Below are 19,062 nucleotides of genomic sequence, written 5' to 3'. Positions count from 1 at the left end.
GACATTCTGAGGAGCCATTCTGAGCGATGGGAAGCGCTCACAGTTTGTGTGGTAATGAGGGATCCAAGCACCAAGCGCTCCAGAGGCTTCGGGTTTGTCACATATGCCCTTGCAGAGGAGGTGGATATGGCCATGAATGCAAGGCCACACAAGGAACAGAATAGAAAGTCCGGAAATAGCCTTACATGTGCATAGGATTTAATCTATGATAAAGATGATATCTCAAATATGTAAGAAAAGGACAACTTTACTTCCCACTTGTAAAAAAAAGTCATAAATATTAAATACAAAGGTAGAATTCCAGCTCATAAAAAAAATGTCAGATAAAGATCTACACATTAAAAACCCCACTCAAGTAATAGAATAAAATATAGGAGTTTACTTTTATATTTGGGGTTGCATCTCAACTGCTCAGAGAATTTGAATAAACAGTTCACAAGGGAAATACAAAGGGCAGTTTAACATACGCAAAAAAGTTTAACCTCACTGGTAGCTTAAAATTGTAAATGAATACAAAGTGATACCCAGTGTGGGGGGCAAAAGGATACCCTTGGGGTGAGTATAAACTGGCAAAGCCTTTTTAGAGACCAATTCAGCAATATCGATCAATAATTTAAAACAAGTTATCCCTATAATCTGGCAAGTCCATTTCAAGGAATTTACACTGTGGAAATCCTCACATAAATGTACAGAGAACATTGTAAAAGGATGTTCATTTCTGCTTTAAAACAGCAAACCACTTGGGATGGAGCCTAAATATCCATTAATAGAGATGAAGTCACAGCATATCAGAGAAAAGGCCATGAGTGCTGCAGGCTGCTGAGGAAAGGGGAGCCGTAGTCTCACTGGCCCTGTGCTGAGAGTCTGAGGGTCACTCAGACCTTCAGTCCCATCCAGGATGAGCTGTGGTCTCCAAGTGCCAGAGTTTCTTTATACTGCTGGACTTCAGCTTTGGTGACTAACTTCTCATTTATTTTTAGAAAAACACTTAAGCCCTAGGCCTTTTAGTTAGGCAAATTATAAAGATATATCCAACATCCTATTTTAAAATAAAAAAGGTTTAAAACAGTAAGACTCTCTGCATATTTTATATTGCCGAGGATGGAGGGGAAAAGTGTCTTTGTAAATGGTTCCGTTTCATTCATGTATTGATTCAACAAATGAGGGACAGACACAGCCTCTCAAGAAGCTGTCTTCACGGAGGGAGAAACTCTCGCGAGGGAACAGTTATTAAATACTTAACCACAAAAATACAAAACTGAAAACTTCAGTAAGCACTGGGAAGGGATGGCATAGGATATGGGAGGCTGTATTATGGGGGCTTATATGTAGGAGTCTATAGTATAGGGAATATAGCTAGACTTCATTTTGGTTGGTCAGGGAAGGTTTCCCTGAGGAAATTGCCTTAGGTGAGACCCAAGAAAGGTGAGAAGCAGAAAGGAATCCCAGAAGAGTTTGCATAAAAAGGAAAGGGCTTGTGCAAAGGCCCAAGGTAGGGAATTGCTGGGAACTTTTATGACATTAAGAAAAGGCTGGTGTGGCCTGAGTATGGAGTGGGATGGCAGGAGGGAAAGGCAGGAGCCTGTGGGCCACTTTAAGGATTTGGGATTTTCTACTAAGGGCAATGCAAAACTATTTGTGGATTAGGAAAACGTTTATTTTCAACAAATATGATTCAGACCAGGCAGTCTCCAGAGTTTTGGGCAAGGGTGTGGGTATGTACTAGTCAAAACAGTTACCCACAGGAAATTGGGAGGAGAGCCAGGAAGGCAGCCAGAAGTACTCCAGGGCGAATCTCCTCTTCAATATGGAGACGCTGAGGAGCCCCCACTGGCAGTGCCAAAGCACATTTGTGGGGCTGTTTTGTGAGGCTGTGCACAAGCTATAATTCAGACAGATGAATCCAGACATTGGGAGGTACACTGATGGTGTTCTTGGGTGGGGATGGGATGCAGGAAACGGGTAAGTTTTGAGTAAGTTCTGCCATATTGATGGGGAATTGTGCTGCCTAATTTTCCAATTAAAAAAAAATTCAGATTATAATATGAAATTTTAAAGTTTTTAGTGTTTGCAGCAATTTCAAAGTTTATAAAATATAAATCAAATACATTTGAGATTGGATATTTTATTAGTTGCCTGTAGCCATTACAATAAATTACCACAAACTTTGTGACTTAAAACAGCACAAATGTATTCCCTTGCTGTTCTAGGGTCCAGATATCTGCAATCAGTTTTACTGGTCTAAAATCAAGGCATCAGCAGGACTGTGCTCCTTCTGGAGGCTCTAGGGGAGAATCTACTTCCTTGCATTTCAGAGCTTTTGGCAATGCCTGCATTCCTTAGCTCCTGACCCCTTCCTCCAGCCTCTTGTTTCCATCTTCACATCTCTTACTTCTGTAGTCAAATCAACCCCTGCTTCCTTCTTATAAGGGTACTTGTGATTACATGTAGGGCCCACATACGTGGATAATCCAGAATAATCTTCCCATTTCAAGATCCTTAACTTAGTCACATCTTCAGAGTCCCTTTTGCTATATGTATAAAATTATATTCACAAGTATCAGGGATTAGTATCTGAATATCTTTGGGGCCATTATTCAGCTTATCACAGGTATGTAGTTGAATATAGCCCTCAGATTTGAACCTATCTCAGATTTTCCCCCAGCTACAATAATAAAATGTCCCTAAATTATCCCAATACTCTGGGCCCTAAACCTATGATACTTTTTTTTAACAGCTTTACTGAGGTTCAATGTATATGCTCTAAAATTCACCCATTGTAATTATATAAGTACATACATAATTCAATTATGTTTAGTAGATTTACAGAGTTATGCAACTATTACAACAATCCAGATTTTTTTGCAGTCAATCCCCACCCCTAAATCCGGCCCAGGCATCCACCAATCTACTTCTATCTGTACAGATTTACCTTTTCTGTATACTTCGTGTTAATGGGATCATATCATATACAGTCATTTGTGTCTAGCTTTCACTTAGTATAATGTTTTTGAGGTTCATCTCTGTCATAGTGTGTGTCAGTAATCAGTAGTTACTCCTTTTTATCACTGAGTAGTGTTCCATTGCGTGAATAAATCACATTATGTTTATCCATTGAGCTGTTAATGGACATTTGGATTATTTCCTAGTTTTGGCTATTGTGAGTATTGCTGCTACGAATATTCATGTACAACGCTTTGTGTGGACATATGTTTTCATTTGTAAGCTTATTTTTAATTTTTTAAGGAACTGCCAAACTGTTTTCCAAAGTGGCTGTACCACTTTACACTCCCGTCACGAATGTATGTGGAATCCAGTTTCTCCACGTCCTTGCCAACACTTGTATAGAATATCTTTTTCCCATTGAATTGCCTTGGAAACTTTGCCAAAACTAAATTGAACTTATGTGTGAGGGCTTATTTCTGGACTCTCAATTCTATTTCATTGGTCTATATGTCCATCTTAATGCCAGTACCATGTTGTGTTGATTACTGTAATTCTGTAGTAAGTTTTGAAATCAGAAATTGTGAGTCCTCCAAACTTTTTTCTTTCAAGATTGTTTTGGCTATTCTAGATCTTTTGCATTTCCATATTAATTTTAGAATTAGCTTGTCAACTTCTGCAAAAAACACAGCTGGGATTTTGATAGGGATTGCCTTGAATCTGTAGATGAATTGGGGCAGTATAATCATCTTAACAATAGTAGTTTTTTTGTGAATTTCTTAGCATTTTCTATAAGCAGGATCATGTCATTTTTGAATAAAGACAGTTTTACTTCTTTTCCAATGTGAATTGCTTCATTTTTATTTTTTACTTTTTGGCCTTATCACACTAACTAAAACCTCCAGCACAATGTTGATTAAAAGTGGCAACAGGGAATTCCCTAGAGGTCCAGTGGTTGGGACTCTGTGCTTCCACTGCAGGGGGCATGGGTTCAATCTCTGGTTGGGGAACTAAGATCCCACATGCCACCCTGTGCAGCCTCAAAAAAAAAAACAAAGAAAAAAAAATGGCAACAGCAGATATCCTTGCCTTGTTCCTGAATTTATAGCGAAACATTCAGTCTTTTACCACGACATTTAATATTGACTGTAGGGACTTCCTTGGTGGCTCAGTGGTTAAGAATCCGCCTGCCAATGCGGGGGACATGGGTTCCAGCCCTGTTCCGGGAAGATCCCACATGCTGTGGAGCAGCTAAGCCCATGCGCCACAACTACTGAGCCTGTGCTCTAGAGCACACAAGCCACAACTACTGAGCCTGTGTACTACAAGTACTGAAGCCCACGTGCCTAGAGCCTGTGCTCCACAACGTGAGAAGCCACCACAATGAGAAGCCCGCGCACCATGATGAAGAGCAGCCCCCACTCGCCACAACTAGAGAAAGCCCGTGCGCAGCAGCGAAGACCCAGCACAGCCAAAAAATTAAAATAAATTAAGTATATATATATTGACTGTAGATTTTAGTTAGATACACTTTATCACATTGAGAAAGTCCCCTTTTATTCCTAGCTTAAGAGCTTTTATCATTAATGGATGGTGGATTTTGTCAAATGTTTTTTCCACATCTACTAAAATGACATTATGGTTTTTGTCATTTATTTTATTAATATGGTGATTTACCTTCATTGATTTTCAGATGTTAAACCAACCTTGCACTAACTATTTATATGTTGCTGCATTTTACTTGATAATGTTGTGTTAAGGATTTTTGCAAGTATGTTCATAAGAGATATTGGTCTGTTTTCATAGAATGAGTTGAGGAGTGTTCCTTTCTCCTCGGCTTTATGAAAGAATTTGTGAAAGATAATATTATATCATCTTTAATTATCTAATAGAATTCACGAGTGAAATGTTCTGGAACTGAGCTTTTACTTTTTTGGCTGTGCTGAGTCTTTGTTGCTGTGTGCGGGCTTTTCTGTAGTTGCGGCTAGCAGGGGTTACTCTTCGCTGCAATGTGCAGGCTTCTCATTGCAGTGGCTTATCTTGTTGCAGAGCACAGGCTCTAGGTGTGCGGGCTTCAGTATTTGCAGCATGCGGGCTCAGTAGTTGCTGTACGAGGGCCCCAGAGCCCATGGGCTTCAGTAGTTGCGGCGTGTGGGCTCAGTAGTTGTGACACACAGGCTTAGTTGCCCCACGCATGTGGGATCTTCCTGGCCCAGGGATCAAACCCATGTGCCCTGTACTGGCAGGCAGACGCTTATTTATTTATTTAGTTTTGGCTGCATTGGGTCTTTGTTGTTGTGTGCGGGCTTTCTCTAGTTGTGGTGAGCGGAGGCTACTCTTTGTTGTGGTGCGTGGGCTTATTGCAGTGGCTTCTCCTGTTGCGGAGCACGGGCTCCAGGCACACAGGCTTCAGTAGTTGTGGTTTGCAGGCCCCAGAGTGCAGGCTCAGCAGTTGTAGCACATGGGTCTTAGTTGCTCTGCAGCATGTGGGTCTTCCCAGACCAGGGATCGAACGCGTGTCTCCTGCATTGTCAGGCGGATTCTCAGCCACTGCGCCACCAGGGAAGTCCCCCCAGAGACATTTTTTAATGTGGCTCTTAGTACAGCAAGCATTTTGAAGCCTTGTTGCCTGAGAATTTCTTTTTGAAGTATAGTTGATTTATAATATTGTGTTAGTTTCAGGCATACTGCATAGTGATTCAGGGGGTTTTTTCAGGTTATATTCCATTATAGGTTATTACAAGTTATTGAATATAATTCCCTGTGCTATACAGTAAATCCTTGTTGCTTACCTATTTTATGTATAGTAGTTTGTATCTGTTAATTCCGTACTCCTAATTTGTCCTACCCTCCTTCTCCCCTTTGGTAACCATAAGTTTGTTTTCTATGTCTGTGAGTCTGTTTCTGTTTTATATATAGATTCATTTGTATTATTTTTTTAGATTCCACATGTAAGTGGTATAATATATTTATCTTTCTCTGTCTGACTTACTTCACTAAGTATAATATTCTCTAGGTCCATCCATGTTGCTGCAAATGGCAATACTTCATTCTTTCTTATGGCTTAGTAATATGCCATTGTATGTTGTATACCACATCTTTTTAAGCCAATTGTCTGTTGATGGGTACTGGGTTTGTTTCCATGTCTTGGCTGTTGTAAACAGTGCTGCTATGAACATTAGGGAGCATGTGTCTTTTCAAATTAGAGTTTTCTTTTTTCCTAGATATATGCACAGGAGTGGGATTCCTGGATCATATGGTAGCTTTATTTTTGGTTTTTTAAGTACCCTCCATACTGTTTTCCATAGTGGCTACACCAATTTACATTCCCACCAACAGTGCAGGAGGGTTCCCTTTCCTGAGACTTTTTTTTTAAGTCTTTTCACATTTGAAAGACAAGCTGGCTGGATATAAAATTATAGGTTCAAAGTTATTTTCTTTTAGTACTTAACAAATATTACTCCATTGTCTTCTGTGCCCAATGCTGTGACTGAGAGGTCTAATATCAATTTAACACTGTTAGAATTTTCTCTTTGGCATTTTTAAATTTTGACATCCATTATCTCATGTGGGCTTTCCCTTCTCTCTTTTATTTTCTACTCTATGGCCCTTTCAATCTGAGGTCATTCATCCTTTTTAAATCTGAAGAATGTAGATCTATTGTTCTTCAAATATATTCTTCTTTTCAGTTTCATTTTCTCCTTCTGAATTCTTGTTATGTGGATGTGGGCGTTCTACTTCTTTCCTCCTTATTTCTTAACTTTTATTTTTTATCTCCTCATTCTTCAATGAGTCCTTCTTGGACTCACATCTCAATATGATATTCTGACTAATTAATCTATTTTTATCTGTTATATATCTCAATTATTGTTTTCTTTATTTCAATTATTATCTTTTTCCTTTGATTCTTTCAAATTTCTTCTTGTTTTTGTTTTACACTGCTAATATCTCTTCTGTGTATTTATAGAACTGATTTGAAATTCTTGGCCCATCTGTACTAATGAATATTTCTGCTTCTGTCCTGCTGTTTCTGATCTTACATGTTGTGATTTTATTTTTCTTTTGGTTTAATTTTACTCTTTGAGTATCTCAACATTTTGGCTTGTTAGCCCATATTCCCTGGGGGTATTGGCTGCTCTGTCCTACACTGACTTTGGGGGAAGGACAGAAGGCCACTCAGTGTCTGCTAGCCTGTTAAGTTCAAGGAGAGGACAGGGACTCAGATCTCGAGTGGAGTACCCCAGGCATCACGCAGTCACAGGTCATCACTCCTGCTTGTTGGCATTTGGCCCCCAAACTCCTTGGGTTCTTGCTTTCACTTTCCACCCTGTGTTGAAAGGAAGCTGCCTCTACTGATTGGAAAGGCCAGCCTGGGGGTTTGGAGGACAAAGGGTGGAGGAGTGAGGGATTACTCAAAAACAGTTGTTCCCCCAGTTTATCAACTCTTGACACTGGCAGGGCTTTATGCTGCCCTGAATTCATCCCCAGAGACACCCTGACCAGCGGTCTGAGCCACTGCATCTGCAGTTCTGCAGCGAAGGACAAGCAATGACCGTCCAATGCAAAGGTGTGGGAGAGGCAAGAGCAAAAAGTCAATCACTTTTCCACACCTATGGTCAATTAATCTTCGACAAAGGAGGCAAGAATATACAATGGAGAAAAGACAGTCTCTTCAGCAAGTGGTGTTGGAAAAGCTGGACAGCCACATGTAAATCAATGAAGTTAGGACACTCCCTCACACCATATACAAAAATAAACTCAGAATGGCTTAAAAACTTAAATATAAGATATGACACCATAAAACTCCTAGAAGAGAACATAGGCAAAACATTCTCTGACATAAATCATAGCAATGTTTTCTTAGGTCAGTCTCCCAGGGCAATAGAAATAAAGGCAAAAATAAACAAATGGGACCTAATCAAACTTATAAGCTTTTTCACAGCAAAGGAAACCATAAACAAAATGAAAAGACAGCCTACGGACCAGGAGAAAATATTTGCAAATGATGTGACCAACAAGGGCTTTATTTCCAAAATATACAAATAGCTCATACAACTCAGTAACAAAAAACCAAATAACCCAATCAAAAAATGGGCAGAAGACCTAAACAGACATTTCTCCAAAGAAGACATACAGATGGCCAAAACTCATATGCTCAACATCACTAATTATTAGAGAAATGCACATAAAACTACAATGAGGTATTACCTCACACCAGTCAGAATGGCATCATCAAAAAGTCTACAAATAATAAATGCTGGAGGGGGTGTGGAGAAAAGGGAGCCCTCCTACACTGTTGGTGGAAATGTAAATTGGTGCAGCCACTGTGAAAAACAGTATGGAGGTTCCTTTAAAAACTAAGAATAGAGTTACCATATGATCCAGCAATCCCACTCCTAGGCATATATCCAAAAAAGACAAAAGCTCCAATTTGAAAAGATACATGCGCCCCAATGTTCATAACGGCACTATTTACAATGGCCGAGACATGGAAGCAAACTTAGTGTCCATCAACAGATGAATGGGTAAAGAAGATGTGATAGATAGATAGATAGATAGATATAGATATAGATATAGATATACACACACACACAATGGAAAAGAGTGAAATAATGCCATTTGCAGCAACATGGATGGACCTAGAGATTATTATATTAAATGAAGTAAGTCAGACAAATATCATATCACTTATATGTGGAATCTAAAAAATAGTACAAATGGACTTATTTACAAAACAGAAACAGACTCACAAACATAGAAAACAAACTTATGGGGGGTGGGATGAATTGGGAGATTGGGATTGACATAGATACAGCACTGTGTGTAAAATAGATAACTAATGAGATCCTACTGTGTAGCACAGGGAGCTCTACCCAGTGCTCTGTGGTGACCCAGATGGGAAAGAAATCCAAAAAAGAGGAGATATATGTATACGTATAGCTGATTCACTTTGCTGTACAGCAGAAACTAACACAACATTGTAAAGCAACTATACGCCAATAAAAATTAATAAAGAAAAGATTAAAAAGAAAGAAAACAAACTTATGGTTACCAAAGGGGAAGGGGGAGAGGGATAAATTGGGAGTATGGGATTAAACCGCACATTACCATAAATAAAATTAAAAACAAGGATTTACTGTATAGCACAGGGAACTAGATTCAATATCTTGTAATAAACTATAATGGAAAAAAAGCAAAAAATGGATTTTAAAAAGTCAATCACTTTTCTTTTATCCTTATGGTTACAGCTACCCTTGCCTTGGACTGTAACTACCCTCCACCCACACACACACACACAACCACAAACACACAGTCCAATTCTAAGTAGCTGTTTAGCTCCCCAGTGGTTTCTTCTTTGTTGCTATTTCCAGGATTTCATATTTCTCTCTATAATTCCTCCTGTGTTCAGCTCAGGGAGGGAGCCAGCTGCTCAAGTGAATTCCCATCTTGGCAGGAACTGGGGCAGCCATGAGATGTCTATTAGTCAATTCGAAGGAGAGGTAAACTAGACAGTTGGATAGACAAGTAAGGGGAGAGACTGGGGCTAGAGATACATATTTGAGTCATCAGGGCATAGGTGGTTTTTCAAGCCATGAGTCTGGATGCAATCCTCTGGGGAAGGAATATAAATAGAGGAGGCATTTTGTATAGATACAGGAGTATATTTTGAAAAATATACTCCTTACTGTAAGTAAAATTCTAAATCTGGTTTGTACATTAATCCCTTATCAATTTGGCCAGTGTGAATCAGTCCTGGTGAGAATGCTCACTTTGGGGACCTCACAAAATTCAAGTGTCTGGTTCAGCAAATCTAAGGCTCAGAACCTGGTCTGTTATGTCTCCATGGTCATGTGCCATGCCCTGTCCCCACCACCAGACTCCCTCTGCTCACATTTCCTATATTAGTTTAACTTCCTGGGATAATGTGAGGGGTAGAAAAAATGGTGCTTATAAAAAAGTTTTGGAAATCAATAGCGTCTGAACAATTGTAAAATACATAATCTTTCTAACTGTGATGTTCCTTTTCTCTCTGAGTGGGCAAATAGATGTGTTCACATCCTCACAGCATGCTCAGGACTTGAGGACAAGCTCCTGCACAGGCTGAAGATCCATGAGTCAGGTGACAGCAGATCCTGAGGCATATGGAAGAGCACAACTGGGCTGTTGTCATTGCTTGGGGTACCCAGGGGCTCAGGCAGGTTCCCACTCAGCCAGGAAGTTAACTGAAGAGGCTGAGTGAAGGCACAGGCAGAGAATGTACAATCAAAGACCAGTGAGTAGGGAGATCGGAGACCACAGCCTGGACATCTGAGACCCTGGTAGGCAAAAGAGGGCACTCCAAATTTTAAGATCTCCCAGCATTCAAAAACCCTCACTATCCTGTGATTTCTTCAAAAGACCTTATCTTCCACCCCATTCCATCAAGCCATAGCTAAAATATTGTCATGGCCAACACCAAACCACTGTTGAAACCCTAGCCTCTCAATATCCCACTTTCTGACACCAACCTGCTACCCCTCCAACTCTTGTATCCTTAGTCTTTCAATGCTTGCTCTTCAATCTTATTGAGGCTTCTATCCCTTGACAACCAGTATTCACTGAGTATCTACTATGTGCCAGGTATAGTATTAGGTGCTTTCCTTCCTCATTCCCTCCTATTGGATGCTCCAAGGAGCATCACTCTCAACCTGACCCCTCAAACTTCCACTGCACCTGCCCCAAACAAGGTCTACCACCCAACTTCAACAATCCTGCTAGGAAGGAATTCCCTGGAAGTCCAATGGTTAGGACTCTGTGCTTCCACTGCAGGGGGCATGGGTTCCATCACTGGTCTGAGAACCAAGAGTCTGCATGCCACGCAGCACAGCCAAAAAAAAAAAAAAAACCAAAAACCCAATCCTGCTCTGAAAGGGTCCTTTGATCAGGCACCAACACCATCAGTCCCCGACCATCACACATAAGCACATACACTCAGAGAAACGAGCCAGTAACATCCTTGAATAATATTCACAGCTTCCACAACAAATCATCCTGAGCCATCTACCCTTCCCAGCCTGTTTCTAATCCTTCAGACTTCCAGTTTCTGGTTCCTTGTTTGCCTGTTTAGGACCACACCTTGCCCCTCACTCCTGTTCGGCCTGCTGTCTTTCCTCTCAGGCTCCATCCCATTAGAACCTATTAGAACCTTTACTTACTCTGCTCCTATATGGTGGCTTCCTTGCCTGTCTCACTCTTTCACAGATGCACTTCCTGCCTCCCCGCCCCACCCACCCGCCACCCCTGCCGTCTGGAGTCCACCTCACCCACAGCTTGTCCTGAAGTTACCAGTAGCCTCCAAGTTGCCAAATTCAGTAGATACTTTGCAGTCCTTCCTTGGCCTCTCTGAGGCAATTGACACAGCAGAAAACTTCCTTTTTAAAAGGGAATTTACACAAATACTATGTAAGTACATTCTATTATTCCAAAAGAAAAAAGAAATCAAAACCATACTGATATAAAGGGTAAAATTCAGCCTTAGCCTCCACCCCTGCCTCTTCTTGCCCCAGAGGTAATTTTTATTAACAGACTGCTGTGGCTTCTGCAAGGGCTTTTTTAAGTTATTTACCTCCATATAGATTGACTTGGACTTTTTCTAGTATATAAATTGGATAATGCCACATTGCTTTTTCATTAACAACATGCATAAGAGATTTTCCAGTCATTATGCATAAATCATCCTTTTTTTATTGAGGTATAGTTGATTTACAATATTATGTAAGTTTCAGGTGTACAACATAGTGACTCAAAATTTTTATAGATTATACTCCGTTTAAAGTTATTGTAAAATATTGGCTATATTCCCTGTGCTATATGACATATCTTTGTAGCTTATTTTGTACATAGTAATTTGTACCTCTTAATCCCATACCCCTATCTTGCCCCTCTCCCCTCCCCTCTCCCCACTGGTAACCACTAGTTTGTTCTCTATACCTGTGAGTCTGTTTCTGTTTTGTTATATTCACTCGTCTGTTTTATTTTTTAGATTCCATATATAAATGATAACATAAGAATATTTGTCTTTCTCTTTCTGACTTATGTCCATCCATTTTGTTGCAAATGGCAAAATTTAATTCTTTTTTTATGGCTGAGTAATATTCCATATATATATTATCTCACATCTCATTACCCATTCATCAGTTGATAGACACCTAGGTTGTTTCCATGTCTTGGCTATTGTAAATAATGCTGCTATGAACACTGGGGTGCATATATCTTTTCAAATTTTGTTTTCTTCAGACATATTCCCAGGAGTGGAATTGCTGGTAGATCCATCTCTTCTATTTTTTTTAAGATTTTTTTTGATGTGGACCATTTTTAAAGTCTTTATTGAATTTGTTACAATATTGCTTCTGCTTTATGCTTTGGTGTTTTGGCCATGAGGCATGTGGGATCTTAGCTCCCCGACCAGGGATCGAATCCGTACCCCTTGCATTGGAAGCTGAAGTCTTAACCACTGGACTGCCAAGTCCCCATCTCTTCTTGGTTTAAACTATTCCATAGTGTTCCATTGTAGCAATGTTCCATAATTCATTAAATTGTCACCCTACTGATGCAATTCAGGTTGTTTCCACATTTTAATTCTACAAACTGTGCTGTCAGCTCCCACTTCCTTGCAAGAGTGTGGCTTACTAGATACTTATGAAGGGCCCTCCCACTACAAAACAACTAGAGGTTACATAAAATGTGAAATTTTTCTGAGCTCACTAAAAACAAGAAAAATCTCAAAAAAGAAAAGAAAAACAAAACCAAACAAAATACAAAGAAACAAAAACCTTAAGCTGAAACCAGAAAGGTAAATGATAGGAATTCAAGTCAGGGCTGCCTGAGCCAAATGCCAACAGCAGCCCTCGATCAATCTGCAGGACTGAAGCAGGTGGGCACCTGAGCCTGGGGCTCAACATCAAGGCTAGGACTCTATAAGGGAACCAAGGTGTTTCCATGCCCTGGTGCCCACAGTTTCTCCTGGAAGCAAAACCAGCCCCTTTCTGGAGGAAAGCATCCCTAGTCACCTAAACAGTCAAAGAGTACCACGCAAACCACGAAGAGTGGCAGTCAGCAGAAACAACAAACAACAGATGTAGATTCTCAATTAGAGTGGAATTATCAGCTACATAATGGAAACTCCTATGTATGAAGTGTTTAAGGAAATAAGAGATGGAATCACAAATAAGCAAGAGAAAAGAGACTATTTAAAAGGACAAAATAGGACTTCCCTGGTGGTCCAGTGGTTAAAAATCCGCCTGCCAATGCAGGGGACACGGGTTTGATCCCTGGTCTGGGAAGATCCCACATGCCGAGGGGCAGCTAAGCCCGTGCAACACAACTACTGAGGCCAAGCTCTAGACCCCATGAGCTGCAGCTACTGAGCCCATGCGTCACAACTACTGGAGCCCGCGAGCTCTGGGCCCCACTGCCACAACTACCGAGCCCACAACGACTGAGCCCGCTCTGCCTAGAGCCCGTGCTCCGCAAAAAGAGAAGCCAACGCGATGAGAAGCCCGCGCACCGCAACGAAGAGTAGCCCCCGCTTGCTGCAACTAGAGAAAGTCTGCACGCAGCAACGAGGACCCAGTGCAGCCAAAAAAATAAATACATAGATACAATTTTTTAAAAAGGACAAAATAGAATAGAAAAAATTAGTGCTTCTAGAAAAGAAAAATGGAATTGTTAAAGTGAGAAAACAGTGAACATGGAACAAATGGACAATATGAGCATGTTGATGTGATGCAATATATAGTACACAGCCCACTGTACAAAGTGGTCTCAACAAAACAAGAACCCAAAGCTGATCAAGCCTTCAGAGCTGATTTCCAGTTTACAGCAACACAGGACAGAAAAAAAAAAAAATTAAACGATACCACACCACAAGGAAGGTCAGAGATAAAAACAAAAATTGGGACATTCCACAGGACAACTGATCCAATTTTTTCAACATGTCACTGTCACGAGAAAAACAAACAACAAAGAAAAAAAGGAGAGATGGCCCTAGACTAAGAAAAATTTATAAGACACAATTACTAAATGTAGTATGTGGATCCTAATGCAAACAGACCAACTATGAAAAGACATTTCTGAGAAAATTGGGGAAATTTGAATATGACCTGATATTAGAGAATACCAAGGAATTATTGTTAATTTTGTTAAATGTGATAATGGCATTATGTCTATGAAAGAAAAAGTTCACATATTTTAGAGATGCATTAAGTCTAAATTTTGTTTCCAAATACTTCATCAACACACACACAAGGGGAAAAGATGAAGCAAGTTTGACAAAATTTTGATAATTGTTGAATCTGGGTAATAGATATATAGCAATTCATTAAACTGTTCTCCCCCATTTTTCAGGCATGTTTGAAATTGTCCATAATAAATTACTTTTAAATCTCTAGAGAAAGATATTATACTTATCTTGTTAACATTTGTAAAATCTCCCAAGTTTTACTGTTAGAGAATGCTTTATAAATTCTATATGAACAGGGCTTCCCTGGTGGCGCAGTGGTTGAGAATCCGCCTGCTGATGCAGGGGACATGGGTTCATGCCCTGGTCCGGGAAGATCCCACATGCCGCGGAGCAGCTGGGCCCGTGAGCCATGGCCACTGAGCCTGCGCGTCCGGAGCCTGTGCTCCGCAATGGGAGAGGCCACAGCAGTGAGAGGCCCGCGTACCGCAAAAAAAAATAAAAAATTCTATATGAACAATTTCATGCTTAGTCTTTCTAATTCATTTTTCACAGTAATTAATACTTGTAGAATACTGTGTAACATTCTCTAAGTGTCATCACTTTGAGAACATTGCAATAATCTTGTGAGGTACATATTATTGCCATCATGCAAAAAAAAAAAATACATGTTGTTTTCTTCTTATGCATGAGGGACAGTAAAACATCACACCTAAATTTTCGGGTTTTTTTTTAACATTCCAATAGAAGACTCATTTCTCTTTTTTTTTAACTTTTAAATTTTTATTTATTTATTTATTTTTGGTTGTGCCTCATGGCATGTGATATCTTAGTTCCCTGACCAGGGATTGAACCCCTGTCCCCTGCATTGGAAGCACGGAATCTTAACCACCGGACTGGCAGGGAAGTCCATGAGGCTCATTTCTAAAAACATTCTTCTTTTTCCTGCCAACTTTCCAACTTAACTAGGAGATTTTTTCTGACCATAAAAGTAATACATTCTTGCTGTATAAAATTTTAATGACATATAAAAATATAGAAGAGGGGAAAAAAAAATCACACATAATCAAAATGCCCAGATGCAGTAATGAATATCACTGTGATATATTTCCTTTTATTCTTTTAAATATATGGTCTTATTAAATACTGAATAATTATAAAAGAATATTTATTACATATGTTTAAAATACAAGGAATAAAAACAAAGCAAACATCAGTGGATCCACCACCCAGTTAATAAACCAGAACTTTTGAAATCCCTGTTGCCCTTCCCAGATCCCAGACCTTTCATTCCCAACGACATTAAGGTGTTTTGAATTTTCACTTCACTTTTCCTTATAGTTTTACCACATATGTATTAAGCAATTCCACATGGTCCAAACTGGTACCCACTTCTAAGCAATATGTTGTTTCATTTAGTCTTGACTTTTCTATAAAATCATACTGCATGTATTTTTCTGTAGTTTGCTTTTTCATGGTCATGAGATTTGCTTTTTCATGGTCATGAGATTTGTTCGTGTTGATTTGTGTAGCTATATTGCATTTATTTTTCACTGCTCTATTGTGTTGCAAGGACCACAATCTTGTCTATTTTTCTTATCCTACTTTCAACGGATCACACTTTTATTTCTGTGCATAATTTATATATAATTGAGATAAGTGTGTATATAACTGATATATTGATTTTTTTGCTTAAAATTATTTAATATAGGGCTTCCCTGGTGGCGCAGTGGTTGAGAATCTGCCTGCTAATGCAGGGGACACGCGTTCGAGCCCTGGTCTGAGAAGATCCCACATGCCACAGAGCAACTGGGCCCATGAGCCACAATTACTGAGCCTGCGCATCTGGAGCCTGTGGTCCGCAACAAGAGAGGCTGCGATAGTGAGAGGTCCGCGCACCGCGATGAAGAGTGGCCCCCGCTTGCCACAACTAGAGAAAGCCCTCGCACAGAAATGAAGAGCCAACACAGCCAAAAATAAATAAATAAACAAGGCAAGCATTTGAAGCCCTTTTTAAAAAAATTATTTAAGATAATTTTGTACAGTATTTTTAAAACTTTATCAATACCATGTAAATGACTTCATAATATTCATTTTATGTACATATAATAATTTAGTTAAACATTCCCCAGTGGTGGAATTTAATCTTCCTTCAGTTTTTCCATCAATAAATAATACCACACAGAGAACTATATTCAATATCCTGTGATAAACCATAATGGAAAAGAATATGAAAAAGAATATTATGTAAAAATAATATAGAGTATATATTCAGTTGTCTAACTGAAATCCCAGAAGGGCATTATAGAGAGACTATAGGAGAAGCAATATATGAAGAGATAGAGGAAGAGTATTCCAGAACTGATGAAGTATATGAATACACAGATACAGGATGGATGCACAGCATAATATCAGGCATGATAAATAAAAAGAAATCCACCCCTAGATGCTTGGAAGGAAAGTGGAGAATACTAAAGACAAAGAAAGAGTTGTAAAAGCAGCCAGAGATTAAAATTTGTTTAAGTTTAGTTAAAAATCTTATAATCTTAAAATTGAATTGGAAATATCAATATGAACTCAGGGCTTACTTTTTTAAAAAAATAACATGTATCTTCCAGCTCTGTCTTCTGAAGAAATGAGAATCCAGTAGCAATAAGCACCTTTAGTGACCAAACTTTGCTCTATAAATACCATCTCTCATAAAAAGGAACCAGGGCTCCCTGGAGAAAAGAATGATTCCAGCTCTAGGGCAGGAAATGTTCAAGTTGAACCTAGGAGATCTATTGAACCATAAAGTAAAGAAGTTGTCAACAACTACCTGAGGAATTTTTGAAAGATCATGGGAGGCAGTTTGAAGGGACATTGGCTAAAGATCGAATAATTTCAGCATCAAAAATAATAAATAATAATGACTGTATATTGAAGCACATGGAATACAGAAACTTTCATAATCCCACATATACACACCCCTCATCAGTCACCTTGAGGGTACATCAACTGCATTTCAATCAAGTAGTTAATGAAGAAAAGTTTCTGTTAGATTAATTCCAGCTAATAAATGGAGAAGGAATGACAGATTAGAAGGAAATTGCCATTTTGCACTCCCTAATTCAGTAACGGATGAATTTAACATCAAAGTGAAACAATCAGGGACTTCCCTGGTGGCGCAGTGGTTAAGAATCTGCCTGCTAATGCAGGGGACATGGGTTTGAGCCCTGGTCCGGGAAGATCCCACATGCCACGGAGCAACTAAGCCCATGTGCCACAACTGCTGAGCCTGCACTCTAGAACCCATGAGCCACAACTACTGAAGCCCGCGCTCCTAGAGCCCGTGCTCAGCAACAAGAGAAGCCACCGTGGGCTTCCCTGGTGGCGCAGTGGTTGAGAGTCCACCTGCCGATGCAGGGGACACGGGTTCATGCCCCAGTCCGGGAAGATACCACATGCTGCGTAGCGGCTGGGCCCGTGAGCCATGGCCGCTGAGCCTGCGCGTCCGGAGCCTGTGCTCTGCAACGGGAGACGCCACAACAGTGAGAGGCCCACATACCGCAAAAAAAAAAAAAAAAAAAAAAAAAGGAGCCACCGTAATGAGAAGCACACGCACCGCAACGAAGAGTAGCCCCCACTCGCCGCAACTAGAGCAAGCCCTCACGCAGCAGCAAAGACCCAACATAGCCAAAAATAAATAAGTAAAATAAAAAATAATAAAAGGCCAATTCTTAAAAAAAAGTGAAACAATCAAACACAGTGTGCCTCCTGTCATGATGCACCAGGAGCTACATAGTGCCACCTATGCAGGTTTTCCAAAATAATTTAACCTAAGGTTCTAGATATAACTACCAATTTATGGGAAATACAGGGCTAGAGGAACAAGCGAGATGACACCATGAAGAGGTAATCAGCAAATCCTGTTTGTGGGAAATTCTATAGGACAAATACCCTGTTTTTATCAACAAATAAATGACATAAAAAAGGAGGTGGAGTGGGACTATGATAGATGAAAACAGACTTGAAAGCCATATAAACCAAATGCACAGCGGACTTTGAATGCTGAGTCAAACAAACCAACTGTAAAAGACCTTTTTGGAACGGAGGAATTTGAACATGCATGAGGAATTAGATGACATTAAGAGATTAACATTAAAATAAAGCAAAAAGTCCTTATCTATCAAAGACACAATCTGGGGACTTCCCTGGTGGTCCAGTGGCTAAGACTCCATGCTCCCAATGCAGGGGGCCCAGGGTTCAATCCCTGGTCAGGGAACTAGATCCCACATGCCACAACTAACAGTTTGCATGCCTCAACTGAAGATGCTGCAACAAAGATCTCACATGCAGCAACTAAGACCTGACACAGCCAAATAAATAAATAAATAAATAATTTTTTAAAAGACACAATCTGATCCATATATCCATATAAGGTGTTTCCATAGCATCTTATGGAAAACCCCAAACGAATTTTTTGGCCAACCCATATATAATCTGGAATTTGCTTTAAGTATTCCAGCAAAAACAAAACGTGCTTCTGGAAGCCAGGTATTGGGAATGTGGAAGTTCATTAAATTCTTCTCTCTGCTTTGGGGTATATTTGAAATTTTCCATAATACAAAGTTTTTTTGGGAATTCCCTACTCGTCCAGTGGTTAGGACTTGGCGCTTTCACTGCTGGGGCCTGGGTTCAATCCCTGGTCAGGGAATTAAGATCCCACAAACTGCGTGGTATGGACAAAAAAAAAAAAAAAATGTTTTCTTAAGGCAATCAGGAATAAAAGTCTTATCACCTACAAAGAAACAACAATTAAGCTGACAAAGATTGCTCAACAACAAGTGGGAAACAGAAGATAGCAGAATAATATATACAAAGGACTAAGAGAAAATAGCTGTCATGCTAGAATTATATAT

The sequence above is a fragment of the Pseudorca crassidens genome, chromosome 14, assembly GCF_039906515.1.
Source record: "Pseudorca crassidens isolate mPseCra1 chromosome 14, mPseCra1.hap1, whole genome shotgun sequence".
In the NCBI taxonomy this organism is placed as follows: domain Eukaryota; kingdom Metazoa; phylum Chordata; class Mammalia; order Artiodactyla; family Delphinidae; genus Pseudorca; species Pseudorca crassidens.
This window is presented reverse-complemented; position numbering follows the sequence as displayed.